The sequence below is a fragment of the Podarcis liolepis genome (assembly GCF_965112155.1).
Source record: "Podarcis liolepis genome assembly, chromosome: 7".
NCBI classification, from domain to species: domain Eukaryota; kingdom Metazoa; phylum Chordata; class Lepidosauria; order Squamata; family Lacertidae; genus Podarcis; species Podarcis liolepis.
Window position 1 is genome coordinate 64,174,799 of NC_139561.1, and position 16,099 is coordinate 64,190,897.

The following is a 16,099-nucleotide window of genomic DNA, read 5'->3' on the forward strand; positions in this document are numbered from 1 at the left end:
AAACTGAGAGAAACCAAAACTGATAGGTTTGTCCATTCGTACTATGCTCTACTACTTTCCCACAAATATATGCCCATCTCGCAGTCCCCTGAATAGACCCATGGGATGAAGATGAAAACAGTGCAATGAACAGGAACGCTGCCCTACCACAGTGACAGAAGCCTAAGACGGATGTTCTGTCTGTCAAAAGGACGAGTTGATCTGTCCAGTCTAGGCCTTCTACACACACACACACACACACACACACACACACACAGTCTTGCTTTCCAGCACATCTGTCTTTTCCTGTTCCCTTTAAGGGGACATGACTTGTTGTGGTGGCAATGAAACTTGTCTTGAAGGCCTTAGGCTGAAAGGCTGTGGGGGCCCTAATGTCACATGTGCTGGCAAGGGGGAGTCCCAAGTTATCCTCAGGAGACACCGAAGTCAAACTTAAAACATCCTTTCCCTTCACAAACCCCTGGAGGTGGATTGGATCCAGCTGCTTGCCGTAGCAAAGCACTTTTTTCTTCATCAGGGTTCATTTGTAGCTGTGACCCGGTCTGGTCACTGAAGCAATGTTTTAATGTAGCGAGGCCTCTAATTAGCAGGATTTCGAAGCTAATTAAGACGATCTTTCCAATCTCATTTAGATCTCTCTGTTAGGGCAATGCACGTCGCTTTTGGTGAGCTACTGGGAAGTAGCTGTTCACCGAAAGAAACACAAGGCGCAAGAGTCTGTAATGACTCAAGAAGGGAGATCAAATCAAGGCACACTTTCATAAGATTGGCAAGACGCAGGCTTCTGCTTGCTTACACATCCAATGCCATCTGCACCTTCAGTAGAACTGAAATGAAAATCCACACAAATCTGACATTCCACATAATGTCCAAATCCAAATCGGACTTTTCTAATTTGGAACCCTTTCCAAATGTTCGCCTTTTGGAAATGTTTGTCTGTCAATGCTTAGAAGTTGCTGATTAATTTTAATGACACAAAGTGCCTCTTCGACAAATCCAAGATCTAATAATTGATACAGCTGAACATTTATGTCCCGCCTTTCCAGTTATTTACTTTTATTATTTTATGAATACATTTTGTTTATTGTATTTATTATTTATTTATAGCCTTTTCCACCCTGCTCGGTAGACAAAAAGGCTCTCAGAGCAGCTTACAAGAATTGTTTCTAATGTAATACCTGCCCTCAGGCTAAGAACACAAAAGGAAAAGGGAATGCAAAGGGAAGAGGGCGAGAAAGTTCTTAAAGTTGCACACTCAGAAGCATAAATTAGCTAACATCAAAAAATGTAAAACCATCCACTTTAAAGCTAAATGTGGAATAGCAAAGGAAGCAGCAGATAAAACCAGTAAATACTGGGAACCATGCGTAAGGCATTCAAACATCAGACAGCTCAAAGGGCTGCTGAGACAAAAAGGCCTTCAGCCAATGTGGAAACACCATGAAGGAGGGAGTCTGAATCATACAGATTCATGGGGCAGGGCTGTAATGTTTGTGGCAGATCCATTCCTTAGTCCAGGCCAGCATTTCAGAATGCCCTGGGTTAATCACCAAATAGTTCACCCCAAGACTTGCTGGCAGGGCAAGGCCAGTTGTGGAAGGAAGAATAGCAGTCTGCTTGAGGCTGTATATATAGAAGAATTCCTGGATACCAAGATACGAGTTTGGAGCAAGGACTCTTTGGTGAGAGAACCCCAGCAGAGATTTAAAGTCACAAAAAATGCCAGCAAAGCATGGATATATAGGCTGTAAGGCCTTTAAAGTATGTCCTTCCAAGTGAGTTCCAAAATTTTCCTCTTCCCCAAGCATGGGAAAAGACCACGTTTGGCAAGTTAAAATTGGTTTATTTACAAACTCATCAAAGGTCAGGTTCATGTGCTTTCTCATACATAAGTCAGAAAAATTGCACAGGCGGTAAAACTTAGCTTAGTTACAAAGTGGTTACAAAGTTTATAAATTATTGGTATTGGAACTCAAGAGTGACTAGTGAGAGCCATGTGGCTGAGCTGGTGAAGCCAGTCCAACCTCTTCACACACAGAGCATCTCAGGTGTACTGGGCACAACAATAGGTTTGATTACCTATTTTCTACCAAGGTGAGGGGATGTGACATAGCTAAGCATGGCAGGACAGCTCACTTTATGGTATTAACACCTTCCTGTATGAATTAGACTTAAGCAAATTAAGTTATATGAGGCTGGATATCCCAGAGTTTTTTCATCCTTTGGTTTATAAATCATTTATTATATAAACTATATATTTTGGAAGTGTTTGTTTGCTTTGCATTGGGACACCTCTTAGGATACGGAAACTACATGTTGCATGATCCTTGATTTCAAAGAGCAGAGTTTTGCCTATTTTTGGATACAATCAAATGCTATCTTGAATCATTTATTGAATTGAATTATTTATTGCTTATGACTTTTGTTATGTTGGTAGTTATGTAAGTCTTGTCATGTTGTAAGCCACCTTGAGCATTGTTTTAACTATGGAAAGGTGGCATACAAATGAAATGATGATGATGATGATGAAGATGGCAGGCTCAACCTTTCAAAACTGCACTGGTTTTAACCACCGATTTCCAAACAGCACTTGAGTGTTTGGTTTCTTAAAATTCCAAAGCAATGCCAGCTACAAGGCTGCTAAGCTGATCCTTTAAACATCTTGGCCCCAAGGTTTGGGGGGCTTTAAAGGTAAGAACAAGCAAAGGAGAATGAGAAACTGCCTTATACTGAGTCAGACTCTTGGTCCATCTAGCCCAGTATTGTCTGTACTGACTGGCAGCAGCTCTCAAGGAGTTCAAATGGGGTTCTCCCCCAGCCCTGCCTGGAGATGCCAGGGATTGAACCTGGAACCTTTTGCATGCAAAGCAGGTGCTCCAGCACTGAGCTAGATTCCTTCTCCAGTACTTCAAACTGAGCTCAGAAGCCAATGATGTTGATGTAAAAGAGGAGTTGTATGCTCCAGAAGCTGAGGCTCCAATACTTTGGCCACCTCATGAGAAGAGAAGACTCCCTGGAAAAGACCCTGATGTTGGGAAAGATGGAGGGCACAAGGAGAAGGGGACGACAGAGGACGAGATGGTTGGATAGTGTTCTCGAAGCTACCAGCATGAGTTTGACCAAACTGCAGGAGGCAGTGGAAGACAGGAGTGCCTGGCGTGTTCTGGTCCATGGGGTCACGAAGAGTCGGACACGACTAAACGACTAAACAACAACAATGCTCCAGAAACAATGTCCTTTCTAGTTAAAGCACCACATTTTGTACCAGATGAAGTTTTTGGACGCTTTTTGAAGGCAGTCCCATATAATTCAGCCTTGCCCCCTATATTTAGAGGAGAGAGATGAAGGAACACCTACAAACTGGGCACTTGTCAGTCATGCATTTAGACTGTGTGTCACCATCTAGCATTCAAATAACAGAAGCAAAACATTCAGCTGGACACACCCACATGCAGCTTTTTGGATACCAACTGCGATTCGTGGGGAAATTCTACCCAAGAAAAAGCTTGCTCAGTTGTTGCTGAGTATCAGTATGATAGCAATATGGAGTAACTTTTGCTACAAAAGGCTAGCCTCCCTGGGTCTTCTTAAACATCACTCCAGATTATACCGAGAGTGATATGATCAGTTGTAATAATACTGCTGCTTTGTCCCTAATTAGCTCCTCTCTAGTTACGTACCCCGGAGAAATCTTTTAAATAGTGAAGCCTCGTCTGCTATTTAATCTGAGGGATTCATTTGTGCTTCTGAATGTTAGGGGAAGAGTTTTTGTTGCCAGATTCTTTCTAGCCACTTACTTTGGAGAATGAAAAAGAGGGGTGGACTTTTCTCTAAGCCAACATGTCTCTTCCTTTGCAGCTAATATAAGGCAGGAAAAACTAGGAAACTTTTCGTCGAGAAGCAAAAATGATGCTCCATTTCTTTTCAGTTCCCAGATACTTAACAATGGTGTATAACGTTGCTGCGGTGTTTTTGGCAATGTGAACAAAAAATAGATATATGTCTGTCAAAGATGCTACAAAGCTTTTGAAAAACAATTATATGTCATTAATGTTTTAAAAACTCATTTTCAATTCAAAACAACAGAAAGAAAGCTATTTAAACTATTTTATTCATTCATTTATTTCAACAGTTTATATACGGCTTAATAGCAAAAATCTCTAATAGGTGGGAAAAGACCCTTTTCTTGTAGGCCACAGAAACATACTCACTTGCTTCTTGAGACGCTGCTCAAAAGTCATCTGTTTCAATGCCCTTATGAGAAAATTCAGTGTGGTACAGTGGTTAGAGTACTGACCTAGGACCTGGGGGGACGAGGTTCAAGTCCCAACTCAGCCACGAAATTCACTGGGTGACCTCGGGCCAGTCATTGTGTCTCAGCCTAAACTACCTCACAGGGTCTTTGTGAGGCCAAATTGGGGAGCAGGGGAACAATGGAGCTCCTTGGAGGAAAGGTGGGATGTGAATGTAACAAAATAAATGAATAAATTCCCCTAAGAAACCAGCCCTAAACTGCAAAACTAAACGCTTGCAACCAGATCCAGGAGTTTTAACTTTGCGGAGAATAAGGGAAAAGAGGAGGGGTGCCCGGTTCAAAGTAAACAGGAGCTGCAGAGTTTCCATATCCTCTTAGAGAATAGTGTCTCATCTCCAGGTGCTTTAAGATCATCTTCCTCCAGGTTAGGATTCCACTGGCTGCAAATGGCCAAACTTGCGAAAATGGTAAACTTTAAAGAAAGGAGGCAGAAAACAGAGGCTTTGTAAGTTTTCTCACAAAACGTTCCGTAAAGTAGCACTTTAAGCAAGATTCTCTAGAGGCTGGCTAATTCCCCAATGAGTTCCCAGAGTTACTTCCTTGTCCGGAAGTCTGTTCCTTACATTCCTTACAATTAGGGATGCGGGAGAAATTCAATTCGGTTTGCATTTAAAAGCGAAGCTACTCAATTCAAACTTTCCCAAACGAGAACTGAAACATAGCCCTCCTTCAAAACTCAACACTTCTTTTAATTTTACAATGCAATGCTCCAGTGTTTACAAAAATGTGTCTGTGTTGTATGCATAACAATGAATATATTGCTGAAAATAATGTACAAAAATGTGTTATAGTAAGGGAAATTGCTTGCAAATTAGGTACATTCATTACAACTACATACAAAAATAAATCTTTTAGGGAAATTCACACTAAGACGTTGATTAATTTTCATGAGTGGTTTTTTTTTAATTGCAAATCGCTGCAGAAATGTGGATAACTGAATTTAAGGATGACAGAGAGAGAAACAGAGAGGTCCACCCATCCCTCCCTACTCACAATGTAGGAATCAGATCTTTAATGTGGATGCATCTTTCTTTCAAGAATGGACAACTGCAAGGCCACTTCTGCTCTACCATTTTAGGGACTTGGGCCAGGCAGCCCTTCAAACAGAAGACTCCTGCAGATAGTGAGCCATCCTCTGGCAACCTTCAGCCAACCTGAGTTTTCAATAGGGATGGGTGAATCTGTACCAATTGCAGCTTCTCAGCTTCCCAATCTTAAATTCAGTTCTCCACATTTCCACATCAGTCTGCAGGTTGTCATATTGGAAATTCATCAGAATTTTAGTACAACCTTTTCTTAGTATTATTTTGTTTACGTAGTTCATAAAATTTATACACAGCTTGATTGTAAAATAAAAAACCCCTCAAAGCAGCTTACAAAAAACTATGTACATGTTTATATGCAATTTTGCCTAATATGCACATTTTTTCCAAACCAATCTCCCCTAATGTTAGAGATATGATGAAAATGACCAAGACTTATATGGCTCTTCTTTGTTGTTTTCACTAATTTTTATTTATTTATTTTTTTGCACAATTTATCATAAAATATGTATATTTGTACACAGTTCTTTGTTGGAGAACTGCACCGAAAATTTAAGAGAAGTGCAAATTTCACAACATGGCTGTGTCACGGTTCATGTATTGTTTTGGAGAGAGCAAATTATGTAGATCTGTCTTTCAATGAGCAGTGAATTTAATTTCTACCTCATCCCTACAGAGACACACAAGGTAGAAGTAACTCCCATGGCATTAAATGGGGCATATTCACTAGAGTTTAGGATTCCAACCTTAAATAGGTTATTAGTGCTGATTGCAAAAATGCTCTGTACCCCTGCAAAATGGAGTCTACAGGAAACAACATTCACCACCATTCTAATCATTGGATGGTTGTGGTGGAATATATTGATGGAAGAACAGCTATTATTTGACTTCCTATTTTGGGTACTTTGAAGTGAGTCTGGATTTCTACCCTCCCTCCCTTGCCCATTAAGCTCACCCATTTTATTTGCTAATACAAAAAAGGAAAACAAAATGGGGAAACCCACAATAAAACTCAATGCATCAAAAGGTTTGGAAATCCAACACAATTTTCCAAAATTGCAGCAAGTTGATTAGCTGAAATAGTTAATGTGAAATTATATCAGCCTCTGCTCCCAGCCCCCTACCCGGACTGCCATCTCAGGGAGGGGTAAAAAAAACCCTAGAATAATAATTAAAAGATGCCTAGAAACGCTCTTCGAAGAGCATAAATTCTGAAGATGAAAGTAAATGATTAAAATAATTAAATACTTCAAGTTGACAAGCAGAAGCAGAATCTTGCCAACGGACATTTGTCGGTAATTAGTTAATTAATCCTAACACAAATTATAAGCCATAACAAACCAGTCAGGCTGAACGCAGCCGGCTGTTCAGAATTAAACTTAGGGGGTGGAGGAGTGGGAGTAAAGGAAGTGTGGAAGAGAGGGAAAAAGAAAGGAGGGGAAAGTTTTCAACTTTCCTCTGAATGGAAATGGAAATTCCAAAAAAGAAAGAAAGGGAAAGTTTAAAGCAGGAGATGGAGAAAAGATCCATGATCAGCAGCAGGATTCCCAGTTAAAACTCCCCTTTGCTTCCAAGGTTACTAGCCCCTAGACTTTTGTTTCCTTGGGTCTAAACATGTGTGATGGAAGCTCAATGGCCTGTTTAAGTGAGAAGTAGCCTGTTTTGCATGGGAGCAATAGCTAAAACTGAGGACATGCATTTCTCCCCACCCCACAGAAAGGACACAGCAGGGAGACACCCCTGTCTGAGACCCGGGGGAGCTGCTGGCAGACAACACTAGGCAACACTGGACTTGAACCTAAGAGGAACCCTACTCAATCAGACCAAGGTTATCTAGTCCAGCATCAATGTCCAGCATCTAGTTCAGCTTCAAAGCATCGTGGCCATGCTTCACTTCCACTGCGAGAGACAGTCTGCTTTTGAACGCCAGTTGCTGGGAATCACACCTGACTGGGGGGCATTGATACGCTCAGCTCCTTCTTGCGGGCTTCTCATGTGGTAGACCACTGCGAAAACATGATGGCCTGATCCAGGAGACTCTTTGAACAAGTAATTTCCTAAAATACATAATATGAGATGCACACATTAAAAAGCTGCTTATTGATTTCAGGAACCACCATGCAAAATCTGGTAAAAATCTGGCAAGCCCTGCCATTCTTTTGAATGCTTCAGATGACTCTAAGCCTTTGCTGAGGCAACATCTACACAAACACATCTAGCAGGACCCACTGGGAGCTTGCCTTGCCATGAACTGGAGGAAGTTCTGGTACTCATCACCACTTTGCCAGGGGCGGAGGAAGGGTGTGTGGTGGGTGTGGGCTGCTCCCGGTGTCACCACTGAGGGGGATGACAAAATGGTGGGTGGCACTCACTGGGAGACGCGGTGGCTTGGGAGCGCACAGGCTTCGTGCTGCCCAAATGGTCCGCCTACTGCCTCCCCCCCAGCTGTAGGGTGGCTGCGTGGGAGGAGGCAGGCAGACTCTGAAGGCCTTGTGGTGTGCCACACCCCTATGGGCAGCTCGCTGCACCCCTGGGCACACTGCCCCAGGCACCCAAGCAGCTTCCTCCACCGCTGAACTTTGCCAGTAGTTCCCAAGCTGAAACAGAAAAGCATGGTGGGGAGGAGGTGTAAGATGCCTTGCTGTGGTGTTATATGAAGGAAAACCACCTGCTACATTGATTGTATTGCATGTGTGCCTGTGAAGGCAGCCCAGATCTCCAGATATGAGTCCTCCTGCCATTTTGCCAGAATATCGCGAGTTCAAAAAGGGACAGTGTAGTTCCTTAGCCCATTGCTGGATGGAGAGTGTGGACTTCTCTTTCCAGTGCTGCAGTAATTTGCCATTTCCCCACCATAGTAAAGCCACAGTTTGTGGCCAGGTGGGCGATTCCAAAATTTTAAATTATATATTTTTAAAGGGTAAAGGGGGAAAGGCCAATGACTCACTATACCAAGGTGGAATGAGGGATATCTGGAAATGGCTTGGGAGACAGCATTCACGAAAAGCACATGACTTGTGTCAACATCTTGAGATTGGTTCTCCTGTTTTTGCATTGTGCAAAAAATGTATTTACAGCGGTACCTCTGGTTGTGGACGGGATCCATTCTGGAGCTCCGGTCGGATCTCGAGGTTTCTGCAACCGGATGGGTCCGCTTCTGTGCACGCATGCGCAGCGAAAACATAAGCTTTACATAAGCGGAGGTATGACTGTATTAGACAAAATTGTATATGAATATGTATATTAGGAGAAAGACACTAAAATGCTGATTAATTTTCATGAGTATTTTTAAGTGTCCATAAAAATACATATCTCTGTGAAAATAACATACAAGCGTACATTATTTTAGAGGGAATCACTTTGCAAAAATATGTATATGAGACAAAACTGCATTCCCCACCCCAAAGAGTGTATATTACTAAAAGAAATTCTCACTAAAATGTGGATGAATTTCTGAGAGCACTTAAAAACAAACAATCAAACAAACAAAAACAAATCTGCAAACTGATATGAAAATGTAGAGAACTGAACTTAAGGTTAGGAAAATGAGCAACTGAAATGGACAGATTTGCCTATCCCGAGTTGGAGGGGAAGGGATTGCATGGATGGATGAGTGTGGGTGAGGTACATAAGATGGACAGAGAAGCATCAAGTAAGAAGAAAGGACATTATATATTGGGTAGGGGGGAAACAGCCCCCCAAAATAAATCAGGGAATAGAATCCCATAGATAGAATGATTTGCTAAATATTAAATAAATCCCTTGCTTCTTAAAAAAATAAATAAATCTAAGCCTGTCTGCAGTGAAGAAGTTTTGGCCCTGCATGTGTAAGTGCATGCATGATTGTGCCTGTGCCTGTGTGTGTGCGTGTTTTTAAGTGTTTTGCATGATGTGAGCTCTGACCTTCAGAGAGGAACAGAAGGAATATTTTCTCGCCTGGGGCTAGCGTTGTCAGTGAAATGTCTGTCTTCCTTAATAATTTCAATCTGGGTGACAGGGGACAGGGCATTTTTGCTCTGAACGAACGTACTGTAAAAACTGTCAGATAGGATTTGTTTCAAGACGTGGCGTTTCCATCCACTCAGGGTCATCATTACAGGCATCCCATGACCTGTGGAGCACAGTGTTTCTTTTTTCCGCATGGACTGACGTGTGCCGCCACCAGTTCTAAAAATATCCCATTAACTCCTTTTCCTCCCCAGTTTATCTCCTTCCCCTGTCTAAGGCAGGGGTGGGGGACCTGATGTTTAACTCCAACTCCCATTAGCTCCAGCCAGCATGGTCAATGGTCAGGGAAGGTGGGAGCTGAGGGCCACAGGTTCCCCATTTCTGGTCTAGGGATAAGTCACTGGAAGTTGGGAGCAAATGCCCCCCCCCCCGTTCGGGCTGCTTCTACACAGAGCATAGCTGAACTATGTCGCTCACTCCTACAGAAGGCTGTGACAGCTGTCAAATTGGATGACTCGTAAGATTCATGGAGAATAAGGCTATCGGTAGCTACTATGCATGATGGCTATGCTTGGCCTCCATTATCAAAGGCAGTAATGCTTCTGAATGCCACTTGCTGGAAACCGCAGGAAGGGACAGTGCTCTTCTGCTATTGTCCTGCCTCCAGATTTCCCACTGGTATCTGGTTGGCCACTGTCAGAACAGGATGTTGGACTAGATGGGTCAATGGCCTGATCTGGCAAGCTGTGATATGTTCTTATGCTTCATTCAGTCACTTTCATGGGGCATCTACACACATTCATCTTCACCCAAGTGTTGTCATCCTATGTTTTCTCTGTGGCTCTTCTATCTTTTCTCAGAGCACAGAAAATCCACTCCTTTTCTTTCTTTCTTTTTTAAATATACAGAAGCAGAACAGTCTTAGGAAATGTAGAAAGTATTTATGCTACTCTTCCACCTTTTCCAAAGGGCCTGGGGCTCATCCAGACAATCTCCTTATTGGGGATTCATTCTGATTTCTTTTCACACAAAAAACGTACGGAGATTTATTGAGCATACATTCTGATTTGTTTGCATTCACCTTTCCAGTGCATTCTTCTGTCACTTTCTTTCCAAAAAAAAGTTGGGGAGGGCACACTTATTGCACAAGAGCACAAAAATCCACTTTAACTACACAACCTAAATTTGCTGGTATATGATTGATTCATTCCTGCAAAGTAGTGGCAGCCTAGAAGCCGTCATGGATTTGACATGTACAGTGAAGTGCTGGGCAGAAGACTCTGTCTGTCACTCAGCCTACTTTCCCTATTATCATTCTGATCGTGCTACTTTGTTGATATTTCCTTTTCAGTTTCATGATCTTTTAATTAGGGCAAATACACTTTGGGGGCAGTATTTTTTTTAAATAAATAGGAAAATGTTCATACAGTAACTGTTCTAGCGAAAAAAGTGTTAGATTGCTAATTTAATAAAGGACTGAAAGCCCCATCCAATTGCACTCCGCTGCTTTCCCAGAAGCTATGTTATCAAAATATTTATCTCCCCACACCCCAGCTTGCTCCAACACTCCTACTGTTTAAAACAGTTTTTAGTAATAAGGCAATAGAGCCTTGGTGCAAATTAAACCACAGGTTATCAACAAGAAAAAAGGCCAAAGATGAAGAACATGTGGCCATTCAGATATTGCTGGATCACAACCCCTATCATCCCTGACCACTGGGCTACAGGTGATGGGAGCTGGAGTCCCAACAATATCTGGAGGGTCACAGGCTCCCCACCTCTGCGGTAGACACACCTCCCTACCAGTATTATGTAGACCACACCTACTTTCTCCCAAAGTCAGCAAAGGGCTTTTAAACCTTTCTCTCCCAGTGTGAACAGAAGAGGCTTTGGCTGAGCCATTTCTATTGTCAGGCACTAAAGCAGGGGCAGAGGAACTTGGCTCATGAGCTAACTTTGGACCACCAGAAGTAAAATTTGCCCCATTAGGTCATTTCCCCAAAACCACGCTTGCCTGCCTGTCACCTTGCATCACTCTGTGACTCTAGAGCTACTATCTCCTGAATACAAGCCAAGACTTGGAGGAACTGTAGTGAGCAGCAGACGTGTCCTAAGCAGGAGAAGGGAATCTGTGGCTCACCGGATGTTGCTGTCAACTCCCATCCGGCACAGCCAGAATGGCCATTGGTCAGGGTTGATGGGGATTGTAGTCTAGCACTAGGTTCTTTTGTTGCTGCATGCACCCTGGAACTGCATTGGTCTTTTTAGCTACACTACTAAACACACATGGCAATCTTTCCACCACTAGCATGCTGTTCTGGGACTTCTAACCCCGCTGGGCCAATTTCAGGAGCTGGGGGGGGGGATCGGGTAAAAGAGGGAAGAAGCCCTATTGTGCAATGGGTAGCTCTTCCATTGGCTTCTGGCAGTGGGAATCAGCTGAATCCTGCCCATGGTCTATTAAAGCCTCAAGGTTTTTTTCACATGTGGTCCAGGACTCTGAAAAGTCTTAACTTCATCTATTCAGAGTTATTTCAGAGCTAATTATATATTAGCTGAAGTACCGTATTTTTTGCACCATAACACTCACTTTTTTCCTCCTAGAAAGTAAGGGGAAATGTCTGTGCGTGTTATGGAGGGAATGCCTACGGGTGGCATGCCTACGGATTTTCCTCCTCTAAAAACTACGTGTGTGTTATGGTCGGGTGCGTGTTATAGAGCGAAAAATACGGTACTTTCTTTGGTCTCTCTGAACTGAACTTACTGTGCCCAGACGTCTGACTGTCCCGAGCATCTATGAATTCAGGCAAAGTGCTTGTCTTCTTCCAACATGTCCTTGTCCATACTGACAGCTGACAGGGACTCTCCGCCAAGCGAGGGGGCACCATGCTGATGTGGTCCTGGCTGACCTTGCAGTGATTCTCACCTGCGCTATCAATGAGCTGGAAATGGACGCAAGTGCTAATCACCTCCATTGACACTACTGGACAAGTGGGCTGCAATCCATTTTCACCTGTGCACATCAATCGATTCCCCCATCTCAGGTGGAGAGTAAACACCATTTCTGATGATTGGTGAGAGGCAAAAGGCAACCATTCCCAGGAAAGAAGCTGGCTCCATTAACCCATTGGGTGCCACTGTGTCTGTCCCCACACTACCTTCCAAAGGAAGGAACTAAAATACCCTCTAGTCTAATCCCTGCTTTTCTAGAGGCTCACTGCAACATTGTTGGGTAAATTTTGCCTAACATACACATTTTTGAAAGCATTTTTTCCCTGTGTGTGTTATTTTCAGTAATATATGTATTTATGCACACCTTACCCTAGTATAGAAATTTTGGTACACATTACTTGGCTGGAGAACAGCAAAATATGGAGAAGCGTGGTGCTGGGTCTGAGCTTTGCACAAAGTTGACAAAATACAGGCAACTCCCCATTTCCATTCCAGGCATTTGTGCATGCTGGTGGAGCACACATAAGCCCATTCTGCCCCATTCCATGCTTTTCCAGGTCCAAAACAACCCGTGCGTTGGCGGTTGCACATCAATTGAATGGCCGCAAAGCAGTTGCCGCCTGTAGTTCAAATTACCAGGTGCACTAATATCATATCCTATGGCACCAGATCAAATTAGCGCCTCAGAATTTTCCAGTCCTGTTTGGTAATACATAATCAGCTTTGGACTGAGCTTCTTGACGTACAGGGCTTAGTACATATAAATCTTTATTTTTCTTCCTTCCTTTTGAAAATCCAGTCTATATGTTTTCCCTACCTTCTTTCCGATTCGCCTCTCTTTTGAAAATTCAATCTGTCAAGACAATTCAATAACAACCTTAGCATTTAATTGTACCCTAGGGCACAATAAAAATCGGCAAGGATGATAGCTGCTGGTTAGTGTCCCCCCCCCTGGTTTTGGTTAACTTCTTTTGGAAATAAAATAATGCAAACCCCTAAGTTAGGCAGCCTGGCTTTGTGTGTAGAGAGCACTATGCTTCACAATCTACAGGGAAAACCTATTTAAAAAATCCAAATTGGATCCACACACTTAAAAAACTGGCATGGGGCTCTGCCATTGTTCAGTAAAGGAAAACATCCTGTTTTGATTTACACATGCGGTGCTCAATTTAACAAGTGTAGCTGTGGGCGATTGGAAAACAGTCAAAGTGGTGAATACGCGCCTTACTCTCATTTATACAGTTTCTTAAAGACAATTTGTTGCTGTTGTGGGGGCCCCCATCTCCCACCCCCATCACTCATTCTCCTGGCATGTTTTTAAAGCTACAGGCCTGCCTCTTGCCTGGTGTATTTTGCAGGCCTAGACACAACATATGCAATCCAAGTGCAATCCACTAACAGGTAGCACAAGGCAGGTAGGTTATATCAGAGGTCACCAGTCTTTTTAGATCTGTGGGCACATTCAGAGTTTTGAATGACTGTTGCGGGCGTGCCACCCCCTCTGGTCACTTCCCTCTCCCGGGTGAGCTACCCTTCTCCCAGACATGAAGAGAGAGTGTGTGTACCCACTCACATACATTTTACTTTTTCTAAGGGACCTGGGTAAAAGTTGTTAATTCAACTCTTGAGAAGCTCATTAAGCTGAAATAGGAAGTGGGGAAAAGCACCATTCTTCCAACTTCCTCCTTCAACTCTAAACCATGACAGCTGGAGCAGTACACAGCGACTTTGTGGACACCAGGGAAAGACCTCAAGAGGGTCCACATGGGTGCCATGCTTGTCACCCCTGGGTTATTATAATCCGGGGGGGGGGGCGGAAGCAGGTGAGATGAAAACACAATAAATAGTAGTGGGTGCTAGAGAAGGGATGAAGAGGGAACAAGAAATTAAGGGGGCTATCAGGGTAGGTCAGAGGACAGCATTTTAAGATTCTCTTTATTATATATTTTTATTTATTACATTTATATTCCACTCTTCCTCCAAGAAGCTCAGATCTCCTCCACTACTTTATTATTTATTTATATATTGCCTATATGCCAAAATGGCTTCTAAGTGGTTTGCAACTATAAAATCAATGGTAAAATACAATTAAATTAAATTAAATTAAAATAAACAATAGCAATTCCACTAGGGCAATTCATAGTTGTTAATTAAAATATGCAATAAAACAAGCCAGTGAAGAAACATGACAACTAAACCAAAATAAAAAAAATAAAAATAAAAAAAATGACCAGTAGCACCTTATAGACCAACTAAGTTTGTTCTGGTATAAGCTTTTGTGTGCATGCACACTTTTTCTTAAGTGTGCATGCACTGGAAAGCTTATACCAGAACAAACCTAGTTGGTCTATAAGGTACTACTGGATAATTTTTTATTTTTTATTATTTTTATTTTGACTGCATCAGGCCAGCACGGCTACCTACCTGAATCTGATAACTAAACCAGTTCAACAACTGCTAAACCATAAGATCAGAAGTTCAGTTCAGTGGAATGCCTTATTCTCACAACAGCCCTGTGGGGTATGTTCGGCTGAGAGATAGTAGCTGGCTTGTCATGCTACCAAAAGGGCAGAATTTCACTCACCGTGGTGAGTAGTTAGTGCAATTGCAGACTCCTGCCTACAGATCTGCTTAGGCTACACTCTCACTTCTGAGAATCCTGAAACTCTCCAGGATAGAGGTGGAGAAAGCAGGAGATTAAGTAAACACACAGGGAAGTGGGAGCCACTGGTCCCGCTTCTGACATCCTTGAGTGGGTTTTTGTGTGTGTTTGCCAAAGGTGAGTCAATCATAGTTCATAAGAAAGGTGTCCAAGAGACAGCGGCTAAACCAGGAAGCTTTAAAGGAGGCTAGTACTAGAACATGGGTGGGCAAACAAAGGCCCGGGGGCTGGATCTGGCCCAATCACCTTCTAAATCCGACCCACGGACGGTCCGGGAATCAGCGTGTTTTTACATGAGCAGAATGTGTCCTTTTATTTAAAATGCATCTCTAGGCTATTTGTGGGGCATAGGAATTTGTTCATTCCCGCTCCCCCAAAAAATATAGTCCGGCCCTCCATAAGGTCTGAGGGGCAGTGGATCGGACCCCTGCTGAAAAAGTCTGCTGACCTCTGTACTAGAATATGGAAGTGGAATGCCCAAAATACGTACGGAGATGCTTGAAGATGCAAAAAGGGATCAAAGATGGGCACTGGTCTGTCTTTGCCACCTCTGGAACTAACTAGGTACCTGTTGGAATGGTAGCCAGTTTAAGAACCACAGAAAAGGCTTTGCTTAGTGATATTCTATTTACACTATTTATCATCCACACTTTCAGCATACATTTATGTTCCCAGTGTAGCTAACAGAGTAGTAAGAAACAAAAATGAAAAGGTGCAGTTTAAGAGTATTAGTAACAAAATAATTGAGTATTTGGACCTAGTAGTCCGGGACTCTGTTTCCCACAGAGCAAGATACCTCTAGGAAGCCCACAAAGCAGAGAAACGGGGTAACGCCCCTTCACCCGCCTACCCGGTTTTTCCTCGGTGTCAGGTATACTGTTCCTGCACGTGGAGGCTCTATTCAGCCTTTAAGACTAAATAGCTGCTTATAAGTGATTTCCCTCCCTGGTGGCTTTCTCTGACATCTGCAAAAAACAGCGTGTTTTAATGATCTGGACCGTTTGTGAGCGCGCTTTGCAGGACAGGTGCTCGCTGAGCCACCGCCCCCTAGAACGCGAAAGCGGACAGGCGGATCAAGGGAAAGGAGGGCGGGAGACGTCACGTGGGATCGAAGGGGACTCCGTGGGCGGGGCCCGTCTGCGCACGTCAGAGAGCGAGAGAAGGACGAGCGAGCAGGAA

At 43.1% G+C, this 16,099-nt stretch overlaps 1 long non-coding RNA gene across 1 annotated transcript; it reads right to left on the reverse strand.

Moving 5' to 3' along the window:
* Positions 1-4,093: 4,093 nt before the first annotated feature.
* LOC310710777 lies at positions 4,094-16,087 on the reverse strand. The gene is made up of 2 exons (XR_014528234.1): positions 15,771-16,087; positions 4,094-7,415 (listed from the first exon to the last, which is right to left on the reverse strand). It is a non-coding gene; the product is annotated as an uncharacterized lncRNA (long non-coding RNA).
* Positions 16,088-16,099: the final 12 nt, after the last annotated feature.